The sequence below is a fragment of the Dermacentor andersoni genome, chromosome 9, assembly GCF_023375885.2.
Source record: "Dermacentor andersoni chromosome 9, qqDerAnde1_hic_scaffold, whole genome shotgun sequence".
Lineage (NCBI taxonomy): Eukaryota > Metazoa > Arthropoda > Arachnida > Ixodida > Ixodidae > Dermacentor > Dermacentor andersoni.
The window spans coordinates 101,388,743-101,405,909 of NC_092822.1; the positions used below are offsets into that span (position 1 = coordinate 101,388,743).

At 51.9% G+C, this 17,167-nt stretch overlaps 1 protein-coding gene across 2 annotated transcripts in view; it reads right to left on the reverse strand.

Annotated features, from left to right (window-relative positions):
- The window catches only part of LOC126528453 (uncharacterized), a 330,965-nt gene that overhangs the window by 25,311 nt on the left and 288,487 nt on the right, over positions 1 to 17,167 (reverse strand). The gene's annotated exons all lie outside the window — the stretch shown is intronic.

Below are 17,167 nucleotides of genomic sequence, written 5' to 3' on the forward strand. Positions count from 1 at the left end.
GACCAAAACTTCATTTCCGATAGTAATTCTCGTCCCTTCGTGAGACCAACAGCAACCAGCAACAGCATATTTTTTTCTTCTTCTTCGTGTTCTAACAGAAACTGTGTAATTGCAGAAACTTCTCAACTTCAGTAGGCATCGTGTCTTTTAAACTGGTATGCCTCACAACCTTCGTCGCACCCTAGAGATAGCGATGAGAACGCGACAATAACCACATGCAGATCGCATTTGACACAGCGCGCACCACACTGCGACGACCGGACAAACCCGCGGGGAGGGGGGGGGGGGGGGACCCATTTGGAACCCAGTTCCGCGTATGCATGAGCTTCGCGAAGCACGGCTCGCCCAAACGAGAGCCGCACAGCGTTGCCGCGCGTCCCGCACCTCCGGCGCACCCTCTTGATTTGGTGAACCGCGGGGCGCTCGTCCGACGGTCGCGGGAACTGCGCTTCTCGCGCCTTCATCGCGAGACACTCTGATTACGCGGGTTCGCCCCCCCCCCCCCCCCCTGCTGCACCCATCGGTTTCCCTCCATGCCGCCCTGGCCGGCACCCTATGCGCGCCCCTGCTAAGCACGGCGGAGATAATAGAGAGCACGCTGGCCGGTGAACGCGTGCGCGCGAGCCTGCGCCACAGCAGGGCCCCCTCAATTCGTGGCGGCGCCGGGCAAATCGGATGCAAATTTAGGCGCGACGCCACCGCCGACCCCGCTGACGAGGCCTGCACCTTGCAGCGGCACCGGCCACGCAACGCAGCGTTGCCGCACTGTACTCGCGTGCGGACTCGTCGCACACTAGAAGCACGAAAAAAAAAAAAAGTAGAGAGAGCGCAGAAACACTTTGTTGGAGCGACCTCCAAGGGCGGACTGAGAAAGTTATCGCTCCGGTGAAAGTTCATTCAAGAGAAGTTGGCGTGACTATACCGAGCTCGTTATTGCACCTGAAAGGGAAGAGAGAAAAAAAGTTGATGTGCAGTTACTCAGTGGCGCGCAGATCTGTTTTGTTTGCTAGACTGCGTAAGACATCCATAAAACGCACCACAGCCATATATACAGGAATCCGCACGCAGAAACTCATACGCTGCAGGGACCGATCCACAAAAGTCTATACATGCACGCAACCAGGCAATGCACCCATACAGAGGCACAAACTTTACTTTTTTAAAGATTCTCCGTAATCTGCTATGTGTTTTCGAGCAGCCCTCGGAAGACGCATAGTGATGTTGCTGCTTAAAGTGTGTGTTACTTATTCTTTCTTTCTCTTTTCGTATTGTCCATAAACAAGAAATTTCCACAACGCATGTTCGCTGAACCAAATACCAGTGCGCATTTCTTGCGGGACCCGCTCGTCTTATGTGGCACTGTTGACCTCTTTTATGTAGCAGTGTCCTGTTAGAAAGACTATAATGATCCCATCCCCCCGTTTTTTTCACACCTTTCGTTTTGTCCCCGCTCTTTCCATCTTTCCTTCCCCTTTCCCTTCCCTTAGTGCAGGATAGCAAACCAGAGGTTAACCTTCCTGCCTTTCTCTCATTTCCACCTCTGTCTCTCTCTCTCTGCGCGCTTCTTCCCGTGGGTATATATATGTATAGTTCAGACCACAGGTAACGTTTGCGTGCAGCGGTTCTTCCGCCAGTGGGCAATAGCGGGCTTGCTATATACCTAGCAGGCACGGTCAACTTATAATGCGTTCCGGTAGGCCCCTACAGTAGGCACCTCTTTTAGGCTAGGAATGCTATCCAGATTCAGTAAGGGTAAGAGGCGCGGTAGGTGAGGCAAGCGCGCATGCGCAGACGAGACGACGTGGATCGCATGCAGGCGTTACAACACAGCGACAATATATTACGCACCGATGCTGCATTCACCTTCTGCTATATTTCTCCAAGCCGCCGCTCGCAATATGGGCCTTTCTTCGGGCAGCCATGCACGGCGTATACAGTCTGGCACAATCTCGGCGCCGCGGTCGTCGAGGGAGACAGAAGTAGCGTTATACTCGCAGGCGCCATCGGCTTGCGTTTCGAAGAAGGGCCGCCGCCAAGCGTCAACGGGCCTCGCATCCCCGACGCCACAGGCCACGGGCCGGGATTTATGTCTGCGCGGCGGGCTCGCTTTCCCAGCCATCGATCAGTCGTTGGACGGCGGGCCGCCGACTCGCACGAACGGCCACGGGGCACGAGGAGGAGGAGGGTGGCCGGCATTCTCGAATGAATCGGCCGCGTGCAGACATATCGAATGATACAGGACCCCGCATACATCATACAGCGGGCCGCCATATAGTATTTCTGGCCGACGGCTCCTGGCTAGGGTGGCTAGAAGGGGAGGTGTGAATACCGGCGGCGCTTTCCTTCGGGAGCGCGTGACCCCCTTGCGCACCGATGCCACCAGGGGGAACGAGGCGCTGCTGCTCGCGGCGTGGTATTACGGCGTGGTACTCCCGCGCTGGCCTGCGCCCTCCGCTGCCAGTTGGTCTCGTCGCCTGTTTTGGAGTGTTCCTCCCGACATTCCGTCATTCGAGGGCGAGATGCTGTGGACTACCAAAGTTATGTTGAGCACCGCAGCGACGCACGGCTAGTTTATTACATTGCAGGTTATGTGGCGAGAAGGCGTGTTTTGCCCACACATTGTGAAGACTGCATAAAGGCAATATCCCCAGAGAGCTTCCACCAGAGGCATCCAAAGAGTGGGACCTTGAGGGCCTTTTATATCCCTCAGAATCGTTCTATAAGCTGGACAATGCCCTTGAAAACAAGCTCACTCATTTATTCAGTGTAACACCCGCCGTGGTTGGTCAGTGGCTATGGTGTTGGGCTGCTGAGCACGAGGTCGTGGGATCGAATCCCGGCCACGGCGGCCGCATTTCGATGGGGGCGAAATGTGAAAACACCCGTGAACTTAGATCTAGGTGCACGTTAAAGAACCCCAGGTGGTCAAAATTTCCGGAGCCCTCCACTACGGCGTGCCTCATAATCAGAAAGTGGTTTTGGCACGTAGAACCCTATAATTTTTAATTCAGTGTAACACGCTAGCATGCCAAAGCTGCGGCCGAGATTTTGCAGTCAATTGGTTAAATTTCAAAGATTGGTTGCCTAGACCATTCTGCTACCCTGAAAGCCTCAGTTATACGTTTTTATTGCCTCACAAGGATTCACTTTTTGCTTTAAGGTGTCAATCAGCAGAGCAGTGAGAAGAAACGGAAAACACTGAAACCTTGTGTGTTGTAAATTTTTTTGCTCACTTGTAAATAAACGATTTCATGACCAGATCTGTTGCTTCACTGTCTGCAATCATAGTAAATTCCTTATATGAGCGTCAAAATGACATGCTACAGGTCTGCAAGCGCAGACAAAAAGTGGTTTGTAAATACGTCCAGACTTTATCAGGTAATGTCTGCAGTTTACAGGTCTTACGGCACGCATAGGGTGATTGACTGCTGATCTCGAGGACGACGGTCGCATTTTCAGGGAGCCGATATGCAAGGCGCCCGTGTGCCGTATGATGTCAGTGCGCGTTAAAGAACCCGAAGTGGTCGAAATTATTTCGAAGCCCCCCACTAGCCCCTAACACCCGAAGCCAGCTCACGAAATGCGCACAGACGAAACGCGTTTTAATCTCGATACAGTGCGAACTGGGCCCGTAAAATTTCACAGGAGTAATGATGTGGGCTGACATAACATTGTTGTCATGATAAAGATTCATTCTTTGACGCTCGCAGAAAGCGCGCGATACCCGAAACGGGCTCACTTTCACTTCGGTGGTAGAGATGCAGCTGACGTGAGGCTGGCGAGGCGCTCATTTCGGCTGCGTGCTTACCCCGCCTTGGTCAACAGCGCCGCCCCGCGGCATCGGTGCGCTGTGGGGTCACTTTCCCGCCGCCGGTATTCACACCTCCCCTTCTAGCCACCCTATCCTGGCTCCGCAAACAACGCGCGCGTGCGCGGGGGGGGGGGGGGGGGGGGGAGGGGTTGGAACGCACGCGGCGGTGGGCAAGCGAGATGCGCGGAAGGCCGCCGTTCCCACGGAGGCCCGTCAGCGAGAGGACCGAGAAAACAAAAGGACTGTGCAACGACACCAGCATTATGCACCGCGCTTCCGGTGTGGCGCCAGACAGCTTCCTGTTTGTGATCGCTGCAACCACCGGCGTCGTTTTTCGGGCGCTGCGACGGCCCGAGCCGACGCCCGCGTCCCGCGAAACATCGAAGCCGCGGTGCCTCCGGAGAAGACCTTCGTCCCCGAGGCACTGGAAAGTCGCATTCCGCGCAGTCTCGGACTACGCTTACAAAAGCGTTCTGTGTGGAAGCGCTTACGTTAGCAACGTTTCCCTACGACCAGCTGCCATATAAACAAACACGAATATGGACAAGGGTACAAATTCATCTCAACCTGCTGGGGTTCTCAGTAGGCGCTGATATCTCACTAAGCGAACACTTCCAATCCATGGCACATATATGAATGCGGCCGCCCTGTATAGGGAATCAAGCCGCAACTGTGGTTCCTGTGCAATTGAGTTCCCAGCTTCGGCGGTTTCAGAGCAAGACAACATGGCCTTCTCCTCGACTCTCGATGTGGACAACGGGTTTGGAGAATGATACGGAAACCTCCATCCGCGACAAGGAAGCAACCGCGTTGTCGAGGAGACTGGCAAGCACGTAGATGCAAATCAGCGGGGACAAGTTCAAACACCAACGCGCGCAAGGTAGGGGCTTTCGTGCAAGGCACAACACCGCGACATTCGGCCGGCGGCAGCCACACTATAGTGTTTTCACGGGGTTCCCTACTACGCCTCTACAGAACAGCCCAGTTTCACGATGAAGGCAACCGTATATGGTCGCCTTCATTCATTTTTTATTCTCAAGCTCCCCTGTCGCCCAGAAATGAGTCGCGTTTGAACCATGAAGAACCTTCGGGCCCAGGCACAACAAAAAATGGTCGAACAAATATTCGTACAACTCCGCATACGCTGTTAAAAGCTTCACACGCATTAAGCCTCCGTACCAACGAAGAGTCAATGCGCCATTGTCATCCACCACAAGAAACACCAAACACGAAAGGCGCAGCGGCCAATGTCAGAGGCATCGGTGCTTTCACGGCAACTCCGACCAACACGCAGTGTATAGCTGGATATAACAGTTTACCGACCACGTAGTACAAGTGCAGTACCAGAAGCGCCAGTCTGGTGGCTATGGAACTCGGCTCTGACACTTGGTTACGTCAGACGCTGGGACCTTCGGTGGGAGCGGGAGTGCAACACAAGAACAACGACCATTCACGGCCGGCACTAACTTCAAAAAACGCAGCTGCCCAACTACTTTGAGACGCAAAAGCATTATAGCAAGCCGGACACACGGTCCTCAATGCCGCTATGATTAGCATTACGGCTTACTTTGTGCGGCAATGAATGAAACGGATACAAAACGCCTGATAAACGACGTGCCTAGTCGTCACACTTGTGAACATGAAAAACTTGTCTTTCGGGTGTGTGCGACGGGATTGCGCACCAGTACAAATCCTATTACTCTCCTCTATCCTCCGTTTCCCACCAGGGAGCCAGGGAACGGTTTCTCTCCGAGTTCATTTGTGAGCTGACCCAACGCGAAGTACGCTCCCCACCTCTACGCCACGGAGTGCTTTTTATCCGTATTCCTCTGTGTGGGCAGTCCCAATGTGACCTACGCTATCCTCCTCTAAGCCAGGGAGTGGTTTCTCTCCGTATTCCTCTGTGTGGTCTGACCCGACGTGACCTACGCTCACCACCTCTACGCCACGGAGTGGTTTCTATCCGTATTCCTCTGTGTGGACTGACTAAATGTGACCTACGCTATCCCCCTCTAAGCCAGGAAGTTGTTTCTCTTCGTATTTCTCTGTGTAGGCTGACCCGACGTGACCTACGCTCACCACCTCTGCGCCACGGAGTGGTTTATATCCGTATTCCTCTGTGTGGGCTGACCCAATGTGACCTACGCTATCCACCTCTAAGCCAGGGAGTGGTTTCTCTTCGTATTTCTCTGTGTAGGCTGACCCGACGTGACCTACGCTCACCACCTCTGCGCCACGGAGTGGTTTATATCCGTATTCCTCTGTGTGGGCTGACCCAATGTGACCTACGCTATCCACCTCTAAGCCAGGGAGTGGTTTCTCTCCGTATTTCTCTGTGTGGGCTGACCCGACGTGACCTACGCTCACCACCTCTACGCCAGGGAATGGTTTCTATCCGTATTCCTCTGTGAGCTGACCCGACGTGAACTACGCTCACCACCTTTACGCTACGGAGTGGTTTATATCCGTATTCCTCTGTGTGGGCTGACCCAATGTGACCTGCGCTATCCACCTCTACGCCAGGGAATGGTTTCTATCCGTATTCCTCTGTGAGCTGACCCGACGTGAACTACGCTCACCACCTTTACGCCAGGGAGTGGTTTCCATGCGTATTCATCTGTGTGGGCTGACTCGGCTTGAGCTACGCTCACCACCTCTATGCAAAGGAGTGGTTTCTCTCCGTATTCCTCAGTGCGGGTTGACCAGTGTGCTAACATGGCCCTCTACCAGGGACCAATAGGGAATGAGGTTGCCCGGATGGTGTAGGGTATAAGGCCAGAGAGACGCCACGAACGCATCATCTTCTCTGTCCTGTTACGATCGGCCTACAGGGTACTGACCTGCGAACCTTTCGCGGCCCGCTGTAGTAGTTTCGATCGTTCTGCGACGGTGGCGTCCTTCAGAGAACCGGCGACGCCGACAACGCTAACCGACCACGCACTTCTTTCGGAGAACTGGAGACCACAGTAATGTTAATCAACCATGCGCCTCCTTTGGAGAGTCGGCGACGGCAGCAGGGCTAGCCACGTTTGGCGGACCGTGTATTGTTAGTTGATTTGCCGTGGCCTTCATAATCTATTTGCAGCAAGAGAGCTTCTCTAAGAAAGGGTATATTGCAGTGCGTTTTTTCGGGCCCCAGGATTCGTCACAGTCTGCTGACACTCGTGGCGGCTACCGGAGAAGTCAGCTCTGGAATTAAGAAACACCAGCTTGGGTCAAGCATGACAATCTGGCTACGAGGACCCGCGCAACTCAGTGGGTTCTGGGAATCCAAAGTGCGTACGTGTGTGTGTGAGCCCTCCCCATCAAAGGCGGGCCGACTACGCCCCCAACGACTGTGGACGGTCCGATTGGACGAAGGTTGGACAACAGTTTTCCCTCACCTAGGGTTCTAGTGAGGACAGAGTGTTTTTAAGCAGCTGTGTGCTCGTGTACGAGGTGCTTGGAGATTTGTGCTCGTGTGCTTCGTCTTTCGTGCTCCATTTGGGAGTCACGCTAGACTGTTGAAATGTACCTCTTGTCGTAATCTAAATACTGTAAATAAATCCTGTGCTCCTAGTTCCCGACGGAGAGCCCCAGTCCCTCCCTACGACCACAAATCTTACAGTCCTTGCGTGCAGGAGCACGCACGCCGAGCGTTTCTGTACTCTTTGTCTTGAAGCGCACTGCTCATCCGTAGTAATGTATTAAACTTCTGTTATTGTTCTGTAGAGCCAGCCACGGCCACACCATCCGTACTTTTCGCATTCCCTCATTTCCATTGGTATCACCGAGCGCAAGAGCAAAGTTACGCAAGCCAGGACGTGCAACGTATAAGAAGAGATGAAAGTGTGCGGCACGCTAATAAAGCTCTAACGCTTCATATGGCATGAATTAGGAGAGGCAGCGGTGCAAGAGAGCTCACAAAGCACTCGCCGACACAACAGCCGGCGCGGGGATTTAAATGGTACATCAACGTGCAAGGGGGCACAGGCGGCGAAAAAGCGCGGCCCTAAAAAGTAGTACGCGCCGCCATATCGGATGACTAATTTGCACCGTTGGAGGGGGCGCACACAAATGAGGAGCGCGAGGCAGAAGAGGGCGAAGAAGAAAATAGTAACGACAATGCGCGGGGAAAAAAAGTTCCCGGTTGCGTATGGCTACACAGCGCACTCGCAAAAAAGCTAAAGTCCACAACGCGCCACCTCCTCGTATACGCAGTTCGTTCGCCACACAAGGCGCGGGGTCCCGGCAATGTACACACACTGCAGCTCGCAAATCGCGCAGCGAGCACGCGTGTTAGGCGTATACATACATACTAACCTCGGCCATTCACTGCGCGCCGTCCACTCCGCGATGGCGGCTGTGCTGTAATACGGGTGGTGAGAACGACACGAGCGTTGTCTTTTTTTTTTCCTCTACCCTTTTTTTCTCCCCTGCGAGCCCACCTAGACTCGGCCACTCTCGCCGAGAGGTGTCGTTCTATCTCTTCACCCCGAGTATGGCTCGTTTGTTGCTTGGCCATTAGTCCTGGCTTCTCTCTCTCTCTGTCGCCGCATTGGAGTGTGCACGCGAGGCAGGCCTCGTTATCAACGACCGACAGCGCCTGCAACAAGCGCCACTATAGCGCAGTTTGTTGACTGTCGGTGCGTTCGTTTACGTCGAGGTTGGGAAAGCACAAAGGCACGACCCGGAGCTTCGATGAGACGCCGCTGGAGGCGTTGTGAGCGTGCAAGCGCTTGAATCGCTGACAACTGTACAGTTATTTAGAATATATTGCAGTTGCCGAAATACAATCGCACAAAACTGCTGCGCCAAAAAGCAACATAAGCTTGCGCTCTAGTAGTAGCTTTATATGTAATGGGTTTGGTTGAAGAAATCCAACCGGGCGCCGCATTATCGAGCAGTCTATTTAGAATATGTCATTGAGAGTGCGCGTCGATCAACTTCAGACCTGCGGAAGCGTATCTAATGAAAGCAAAAGTACATCTGTCACAAGTTCTAGAGTACGTTCGGACGATTCCCGTCTTGTGGACATGTGCATACCGGACAACAGCACGTCATGCATTTTCTCAACGATAGGCAACGTTCAGCTGGCTCGTGCAACTAGTATAGTGCGCGTCAACCGGTGCCTGTGTACCTATTCTCATCGGCCAAACAACGCGATCTGGCTTGTTGGTATGCGAATTCACGGTGACAGACAGCGCCAACTTCACAGGGACGCAGGAACAAGCGCTCCCGGTTGATTGCTCCTGTGTCCACGTTACGTTCATGCTGCCTGTAAATATATAACCATTGGAGAAGCGAGCTGCCGCAAATGTGCGCGTCCAATAGTTTCGACGCCTGTTAGCAACTTAAATATATGGCAAATCAGGCAAACGAAGCTGCGGAAAAAGTGATAGTGCGCACCTTTCATGGTGGGTGCACTATAAAACTTTCTTTACGCAAGCCTTTCTTTGTGCAAGTCAAGATTCTCAGCAGAACAGAGACCAAACAAAAACTTCGGTGTAACGAAGTTGAAGAGGGAACCAGAATAACTTTGTTATGTATATAACTTCGTTATATTCATAACTGCATGTACATTTCAATGAGGAGTACAAGGGGAATTTAAATTACTTCGTTTTATCCGTTATTTTGTTATATCCCTTTTCGCTATGACGATGTTCTACTATAATCGAAGCGCTTTAAGTGTGAAAGGAAGGGTCTGATTATATTAGGGATACTCCTATCGCACTGTGTTCTTCAAAAGCGGGCGCTTTCTTCAAAGACAGCTGTAACGATAAAATCACGGTCGCGTTGTATCTTGTACACTGTACATGTATGGAAATCTTCGTGATGTGCCTGGAACCATAATTGAGCCGTTAGTAGCTTACGCACGTCTGTCCGTATAGTCTCTCTATGGTGTCATGTTACTTACGATTGCACCAAACATAATTGTGAATTGGGGGCCTTTAAGGAAATAAACTGAACTGAACTGACAACAAATCTAGACAACAGTGTGCCAAAAGACAAGCTCTTCTGCGGGTAAACAACGATCTGAAATGTTTTACTGAGCAATGCGGACCGATAAATGCAATCTTGTTCGCCTCGCAAAAAATGGAGAGCGCTTCAGCTTTACCTTTAAGAGTGGAACGCGATAGCATTCAAGGATACCCGACTGCTTCTCACGCTTCCCGGCAATTGCAGCATATGTAAACGTAATGTTTACCGGGAAACGCTGGCGGCGAACGCTATGCACTAAGCTAAGCTTGCTGGTAGAAACGCAGCCTTTTGCGTGGGCCCCGATGCATGGATGGATGGATGTTATGAGCGTCCCCTTTGGAACGGGGCGGTGAGTTGCGCCACCAAGCTCTTGCTATTATACTGCCTAATGACCTACCTAGGTTAAAGGAAAGAAAAAGAAAAAAAGAAAGCACGATGAACTCCCACAACCAAATTGCCTGATCCCCTATTGGGAACTTTGTACGTCTACATTTTTTGTCGTTTCCCAACTTTTCTTCCACCAATTTTCTAATCGCCTCTTGCTAATCCCTATTGCGGACATGTTTACTTTTCCCCTGCTGAATGGATGTTATGAGCGTCCCATTTGGAACGGCGCGATCGGTTGTGCCACCGATGCGGCGGAGGCGAGCGCCATCTGGAGGTGTTGCAAGGAACCGGGCGGGCCGCTTTATGGCCTTTGAGATTTGCGCGCGCAAATCTCGGAGGCCATGGCCGCTCTATGAATGGTAGAAACGCTGGAACAGGGGTTTGTGCGTAACAGAATCACGTTTTCTCGTATATTCAAATTACAATCCGACGCTATCGTGTCTGTAGGTTGTGTGTAAGTCATACTTTACCTTGAGAAGTTCAATTAGTTCAGTAACTTCTTTGCGATACATGGAGGCCATGCGTGGTTCGAAATGATCGCCGGACGCCGATGCCGTTTTCTGCGACACGGGGCCCTTAACGCTAGCGCGTTAATGTAAGCGAGAACGAAGCGGCAGTGAGGATCAAACCTCGTTTTGAAGTTGATATAATCTGTACAAAATCGCAAATACGCTCCGTGTAGCTAGCGCTTTACGGCAAGCCAACCCCAATATGTAATTCCGCGCTATGCGTTCAGCAGCCGCAATCAAACCACTTCGTTAATGAATCAACAGATGTCGCGCAGTCCTTTCGCATGTCCCCATTCTGCGTCCAGTATGCTACTTCCGAGATACGCTATACTCCGCACAGACACCCTCAGCGAATGCGTTTCTCGCCGGACTGGCTATTTGCCAGCACTCGCGAGGCTGGTTTCGAGCGACATATTCAACAGCGCCGGACGCAATTACTGCGCAACGCTCTCAGAACGCGAGATAAGAGAAAGAGAGAGAGGAAATCGCGATCTTGCTGTACGTTCAAGGCTTCGCAGGCACGCACGCGCCGTAATGAGAGAGGAACAGCCGGCGCCTCCCGCACGCCGACGAACTGAAGTGGGCAGTAATGCGGCGCAGAACAAAACAGCGGGTGTCGGGGGCAACGCGCGAGGGTGTAAAGACAAAAAGAGCGCCCGAGCAGGAGGAGCAACGGGGCCGGAAAGAAGCGTCCTCCCCAGAGGAACGCCGAGCATTCGGGCAACGCGCGCATCCACGCGGGCCTCGGCGAGTGAGTTATGGCTGCCGCCGTTCGCCGTTCTACGAAGTCTTTCTTTCTCACGTTCCCGTTCCTTTTTTTTTCTTTTTTCGCATCACGCAATATCTCACTCCCTCTATCTTCTTTTCGTTCTTTTGAGGGAGAAGGGGCAAGTGAAGGACGGATAACAAAGGGGAGAATTAGGGAAGAGGAAGGAGCACAGAGATAAGAATGCACCGCGTCGCTCGTAAGGCGAGAAAAAAAAAGAAAAGGCAGGAAAGGGCAGATCGGCGAACGAGGCAAAGCCGCGCGCGGTCATTCGCACGAGGCACGAAGCTGTTGTGCCTGGCAGTGGGGTGAATTATAGCGCTCCCTTACTTCCATCCCCATTTTTTTTCCCCTGCACTGTTTCCTGCTGGGAAGGCGACAACGAAGGAGTAGCGGGAAATCGAGACTGCGGATGTGTACGGCACAGATCGAAAACCAAGGTGCAAGGTGTGTACTGTAGCCGGCGTGCAATCGACTTGACCGGACTCGATCGGAACACAGCGCCACCACATTAGAGGAAACAAGGGCGAGGCGGAAACGGCGTGGCCAGCTTTCGAGACTGCAGCTAAACCTAACGACGCGAGATGTACAGGCTAGAAGGTATACATATTGCGCTACGCATGATAAAAACCAAGGCCGCTGCACTTCCCACTCGAGCGAACTGTAACGAACACCCATGGACTTTAGGACAGTGCGCCGTACTGAATGTCGCAGTAGGTTACGGCAAGGACGAGAGGACGAAGGCGCGACACTGATGGATCTGTCCTTGCCTTAACGTTGTCGTAGTCATGACTTGCCGTTATGATATTAAAGTCGCAGCTTCACCCGAAAGGCGAACCAGTGACCGCGATAGCGAATTATTAGAATAATACGCCAAGTAAGACTGGTAGTTTTAAAGGCAATGTACGTGGCAGTAAACATTTGCTTGCTAAGTAAAGAAGCTTGGTGCCTCGCGCCCGAATGTATACATGAAGGGAGTTAGTTCCCTGGATGATCGCGGACACTCGCGGTCCCACCGGTGGCGTGATGAGGAAGGCCGGCAGCGGGGAGCACCCGTGTTGACGCCAAAGCGATCGTTCCGCGTTGCCGCTCGGTTCGCTATTTCAAGTATGCCGCACCTTCATGCAGAACTCCATAGAACGCGTGGCTTCCAACAGTGGGCGCGCGGGAAGACAGCAGCGAGGGCGAGCTGAAAGCATCACTTTCAGGTCGCCCTCGCACGTTCGCCCTTCGTCCTTGCACCCGCCGCAGATCATGTGGCCTCCAACACATGGTGCGCGCGGCACACGTATGCGCTCGGCCATGCAGGCAGAGCGGGGCCAGCGGACTGTGCCGCGCATGCGTCGTCGCACACGGAACAGCACGGCGGCGGCGGTGCAAACACCGGAAGTGCTCTCATCGTTGGTGGAACGAAAGCGGGCGTAGAAAAGCGTAGTGCCGCTCAAGACGGGACTGTGCATGCGGCGGCGATGGCTACGATATGGCGCCAGAGTAGCGCGTGTCGTCTGTATGGAAACAAAGCGCTGCATGGGCGGAGGTCTGTCTGCAGCGGCTGCTGTGAATCGCGCCCACGCGTCACCCACGCGCTGCCTCTCGCGATCTCCCGATTAGCGACGCAGTCGCGTCACACTTCACTCCGTTTTGAACGTGCCGCACGAGACAGATTGTCTGCGCCAGCTACGCTACTCATAGCGTTCTCTTCCTAATATAAACCTTGTACCTATATACTCATAATACAATATATTGGCACCCGAAATGAAAAACGTACAGAGCTGCGCTCACATTTCGCATTAGAGATTATCGTAATGATCGGTGAATTTCTTTTTTTCTAACAAAACAGCACCAAGTCAACCGACTCAAAGCGTGACCTGTAAATTCTGTCTCTGCGGACGGTTGGACGGAAGAATAATGGGATGGATGAGTCGTTCGGTGAGTGTTAGTGGGCGGGCGAGCGAGATGGAGAAATGGCCGGATAGATGTATGGAGTTTATGAGCCGCACCTCCTCTAAGACAGAGTGGTGAATGGAACCACGAAGCTTGTTGCTATTTTACTTTCGTGCTTCTTTTATTTATTTCAGGCCAAAAAGATTCACGGTTCGTGCTAACAAATTTACGTTTTTTTTAATTACTTGCCCAATATAATGTTTCCATTCTGTGTGAGTTCTCATTCGGCGCCAACTATTCCCCTCGGTTGACTTCTATTACTGTTCTCCACTGCGGGTGCAAATTCGCTCTACCTTTTCCTCGCATATTTAACGCTAAATGCTGATAATGGCCTGATAACGATATCATCACTGACCTCTGGATAGGCACTGCGACGTGCTAACAGAACGTGCTGAACGCTGTCCCGCGCTTTATCCATGCGGCAAGCATACAGTCGTCTGCGGCAAACGTCTTGCAACTTCACCTCCCCGTACACCTCGATCCCGCTTCAGACAGTACCCTACGCGTCGCAGCGCCCCCTATGTTTAACAAGCGTGCTGCCAATGCTGGTACAGAAATCTAAGCCGAAAGGAAAAGGAAGACGGCGGGTACCGAAAATAACAAATTCAGCGAGAAACAAACAAGCAAACTGCCACGCAATGAGGCGGAAAGCTTACCGCGCTGTCTGTATATACGGAGCTATTTGTGAGATGGAGTCGACGTGTCGATTTGCATGCGCCGAAGCAGCTGTGCTGAAATTCGCCGCATGCGGCGCGTAATGGAGAGAGCGCGAAAGAAGCGCCGGCGATTGGACGAACAGGCAGCGCCGTGGAGGAAGCCCGCGCATGCTCTGAATTCTAAAAAGAACGGGAAAACGATACAAAGGAGGACGCATCCCTCGAGAGGCGCATGCAACTGCACTCGGCTAACGCAGAGCGCAGCGGGCGTTGAACGTCCCGTGTGCAAGCCGCAACGCTTGCCCGCTTTCCCTTTTAGGGATAACGCGTATACGAGCCGAAAAGGGGGGGACAGGATAAGATTTCGCGAGTTTTCGCCGCCCAGCTATACCTTTCTTGCCCTTTAATTTACTGCTTCCGGCTTGCTGTTACAGTCGCAAAAAGTCATTGCTTCGAGAGAAAAAAGAAAGGGGGGGGGGGCAAGGATCATGCCCCCCCCCCAAGTGTTCCTTCTTTTACGCGTCAGCCGCTGCCTTTCGCGTTCTAAACATCGATCGAAGGCGCGAGCGCGGAACTCGGGCCCCGGTTTACGTTAGAAACAGTCGCCTCTTGGGAGCGCCACCGTTACGAGCGTGTGTATGCGTACATACTACACATCCCTGGCACGCCCGGCGATGCCGAGAAGGAACGGTGTCGTGGCCAGACTGCAGCAGGATGGTGGACGAGGCCGGCTGGAGGGCGCGAAATCCCTGGTGCTTGGAACATTAATGGCACCGCCACCTCCGGCCTGATGACATAATGCGGCGCGCAGGCAAGTGATCTCCCTAAACACGAGAGCTGGGCTTAACCCTCCCTCGTTCACGGGTTTTTGCTCTGGCTCCGTCCTTCTTCGCGACATCCCGTATCGCGGCGGTCGTCCATTCTGGCTGCTAACGAGCGCGGCGTAGCCTCTTTTTTGTTTCGGTGCAGGGACCACGTTCGCAGAGCGCGGTGGAAATATCTAACCGCGTCCTTTGTATGGCCGCCATGCGTGAACACGGAATCTGCATCTGCTTTTCTCATCGAACTTCCGCAGAAAATGCGAATTTCGTTCTTTTATTGCGATGGAAATTATGTGGAGACTCCAGGCGCATTTCTGCAGTTGCCGTCGCCGTGAGGTTCCGTATGAGTGAAAGCGTGTGAGGGTGAGCCGGCGAACGCGGTTCAATTTCGCGTGCGCGATCGAGGAACGCTGTCCGGATGGCATTTTTACAATTGCTAGTAGGTACAGCGGGCGTGGCGTTTTTCGCGGCGCTCGACGTTTCTGAGCAGGCGCGACTAAGAGCGGGTGCGAGGAGAAAATCTGGCGGCTTTTGCTCCTTGAATATATGACTCTGCCTAGGCACTACGGAGGAGGTTTCTTAGCGCGTGTAGTATGCGTCTATACCCTAGACATGCCGGCACTACGGGGGGCGTTCGAGTTCGTTTACGCTCCGCCGCTGGCTGCCCGCGCTGTGAGACAGTGGGCACGGACGCCCCATTTGGTGATCGCTCTGTCTGAAGGGGCAAGGTTCTGACTGGTGTTGTATAAGTCGCGGGTCGCTTTTTCGGTCGCGACGATAGGTTGGAATTTTTACAAGCACTGCTCCAGGAGGGCACATGTAACCGGCGAACGGAGGCCTCAGGAGAGCACCTGAGGTTATAATAAAGCAGGCCGGCCCGTGGGTCTTTCTTTGTTATTGTTGTTCTCGTGCAAAAAAAAAAGAGCTCCAGCTCAGGTTTGTCGCATAGCAAAATATCATCGACGACTGAGAATGGTCTGTTTTAAACGGATTCTAAGCCACTCTTCAATAAATGAGTTGTTTGCGTAAGCAGGATGTTGCAAATAATATGCTTGCTTCCGAGTTACCACTGGGAATTTTATTGCTTTACGTTCTATAACCAGATAAAGCAAGCTGCATTCTACCATCGACGCGCGCTTAATCGGACTGTTACCTTGGCGCCCTGTAATTCGTAAGGGGCTATGCTACTCTAACGAGCGAGCATGTGTATATATATATATATATATATATATATATATATATATATATATATATATATATATATATATATATATATATATATATATATATATATATATATATATAGCTAGTTATAGTTGCTGTTACTACGCCTGCGGACGAAAGTAGATTAGCGAGAATATCCTTGCTGCGTAAAGTAAAGCAATAGTAACACAAATGCAGGGGCAGAAAACTCAACTAATTAAGCGTACATCGGTATATATTATTGAAGCGCCTCATTCAACGAAAGAACTGAGCGAGTTGAAAAGCCTGCGACATACTTAAAATATGTAAAACGAAAGCAATGGTCTAGTCGTGGAGAATAAAGAAGTAATCCCCGAGCAAAGTGTTTCGAATAAACTAGAATAGTATCAGTCAGCTTAACCCAGTGCGCAAGTTCCTTATCCAAGTCCTTCTCCAATGAGCGTCGTCTGCTTCTCGCGGGAAATAATGAAATGATAGGTCGATGTCTTTGTATCACGATGACACCCATAATTTTAACAGGAAAAGCCTTTCGACATGCGTTTATTATTATTTTTTTGGGCATGTGCACCGCGGAATCATGACGGTTTGATAACTACACGGCGTTCAGCTCATACACAGTGATAGAAGACCCTCTTTCGCTTCAAACCTGAACCTGGATCGGCTCGTTTTCGGCGCGGCTGCTAGGTTGCGAACGACTAGTCGGGGTCACGAATAGCTAACGCACTAATAAATAAATAAATAAATCGAACAGTAGCCAGACCGCTGAGCGGCAAAAACACCCGCGTCTTAATTCAATATCTCTAACTTCTGCGGCTACCAATAAACGCACTGACAACTACTAAAGCACGGAACAAACTTCCCACATATTCTCACACTACCGCATTCTCGCGAGTTCTACCATTAGTGATGCACAAATGGATGTGTCGCGAGGAAGTGTTGTCCCTATATACACAGCTACAGAAACCCTATAGGCTGAGTTCATCCTGGAAATTCTTAAAGAACAACAACGGTAAGCTTCTCAAGGCCTGAACATTTGGGACCAACAGTAAACGTTTATTCTATCTCTTTCTCTCGCCTAAGGGGAGGAGAGGAGGAAGGGGAGAGGCGGT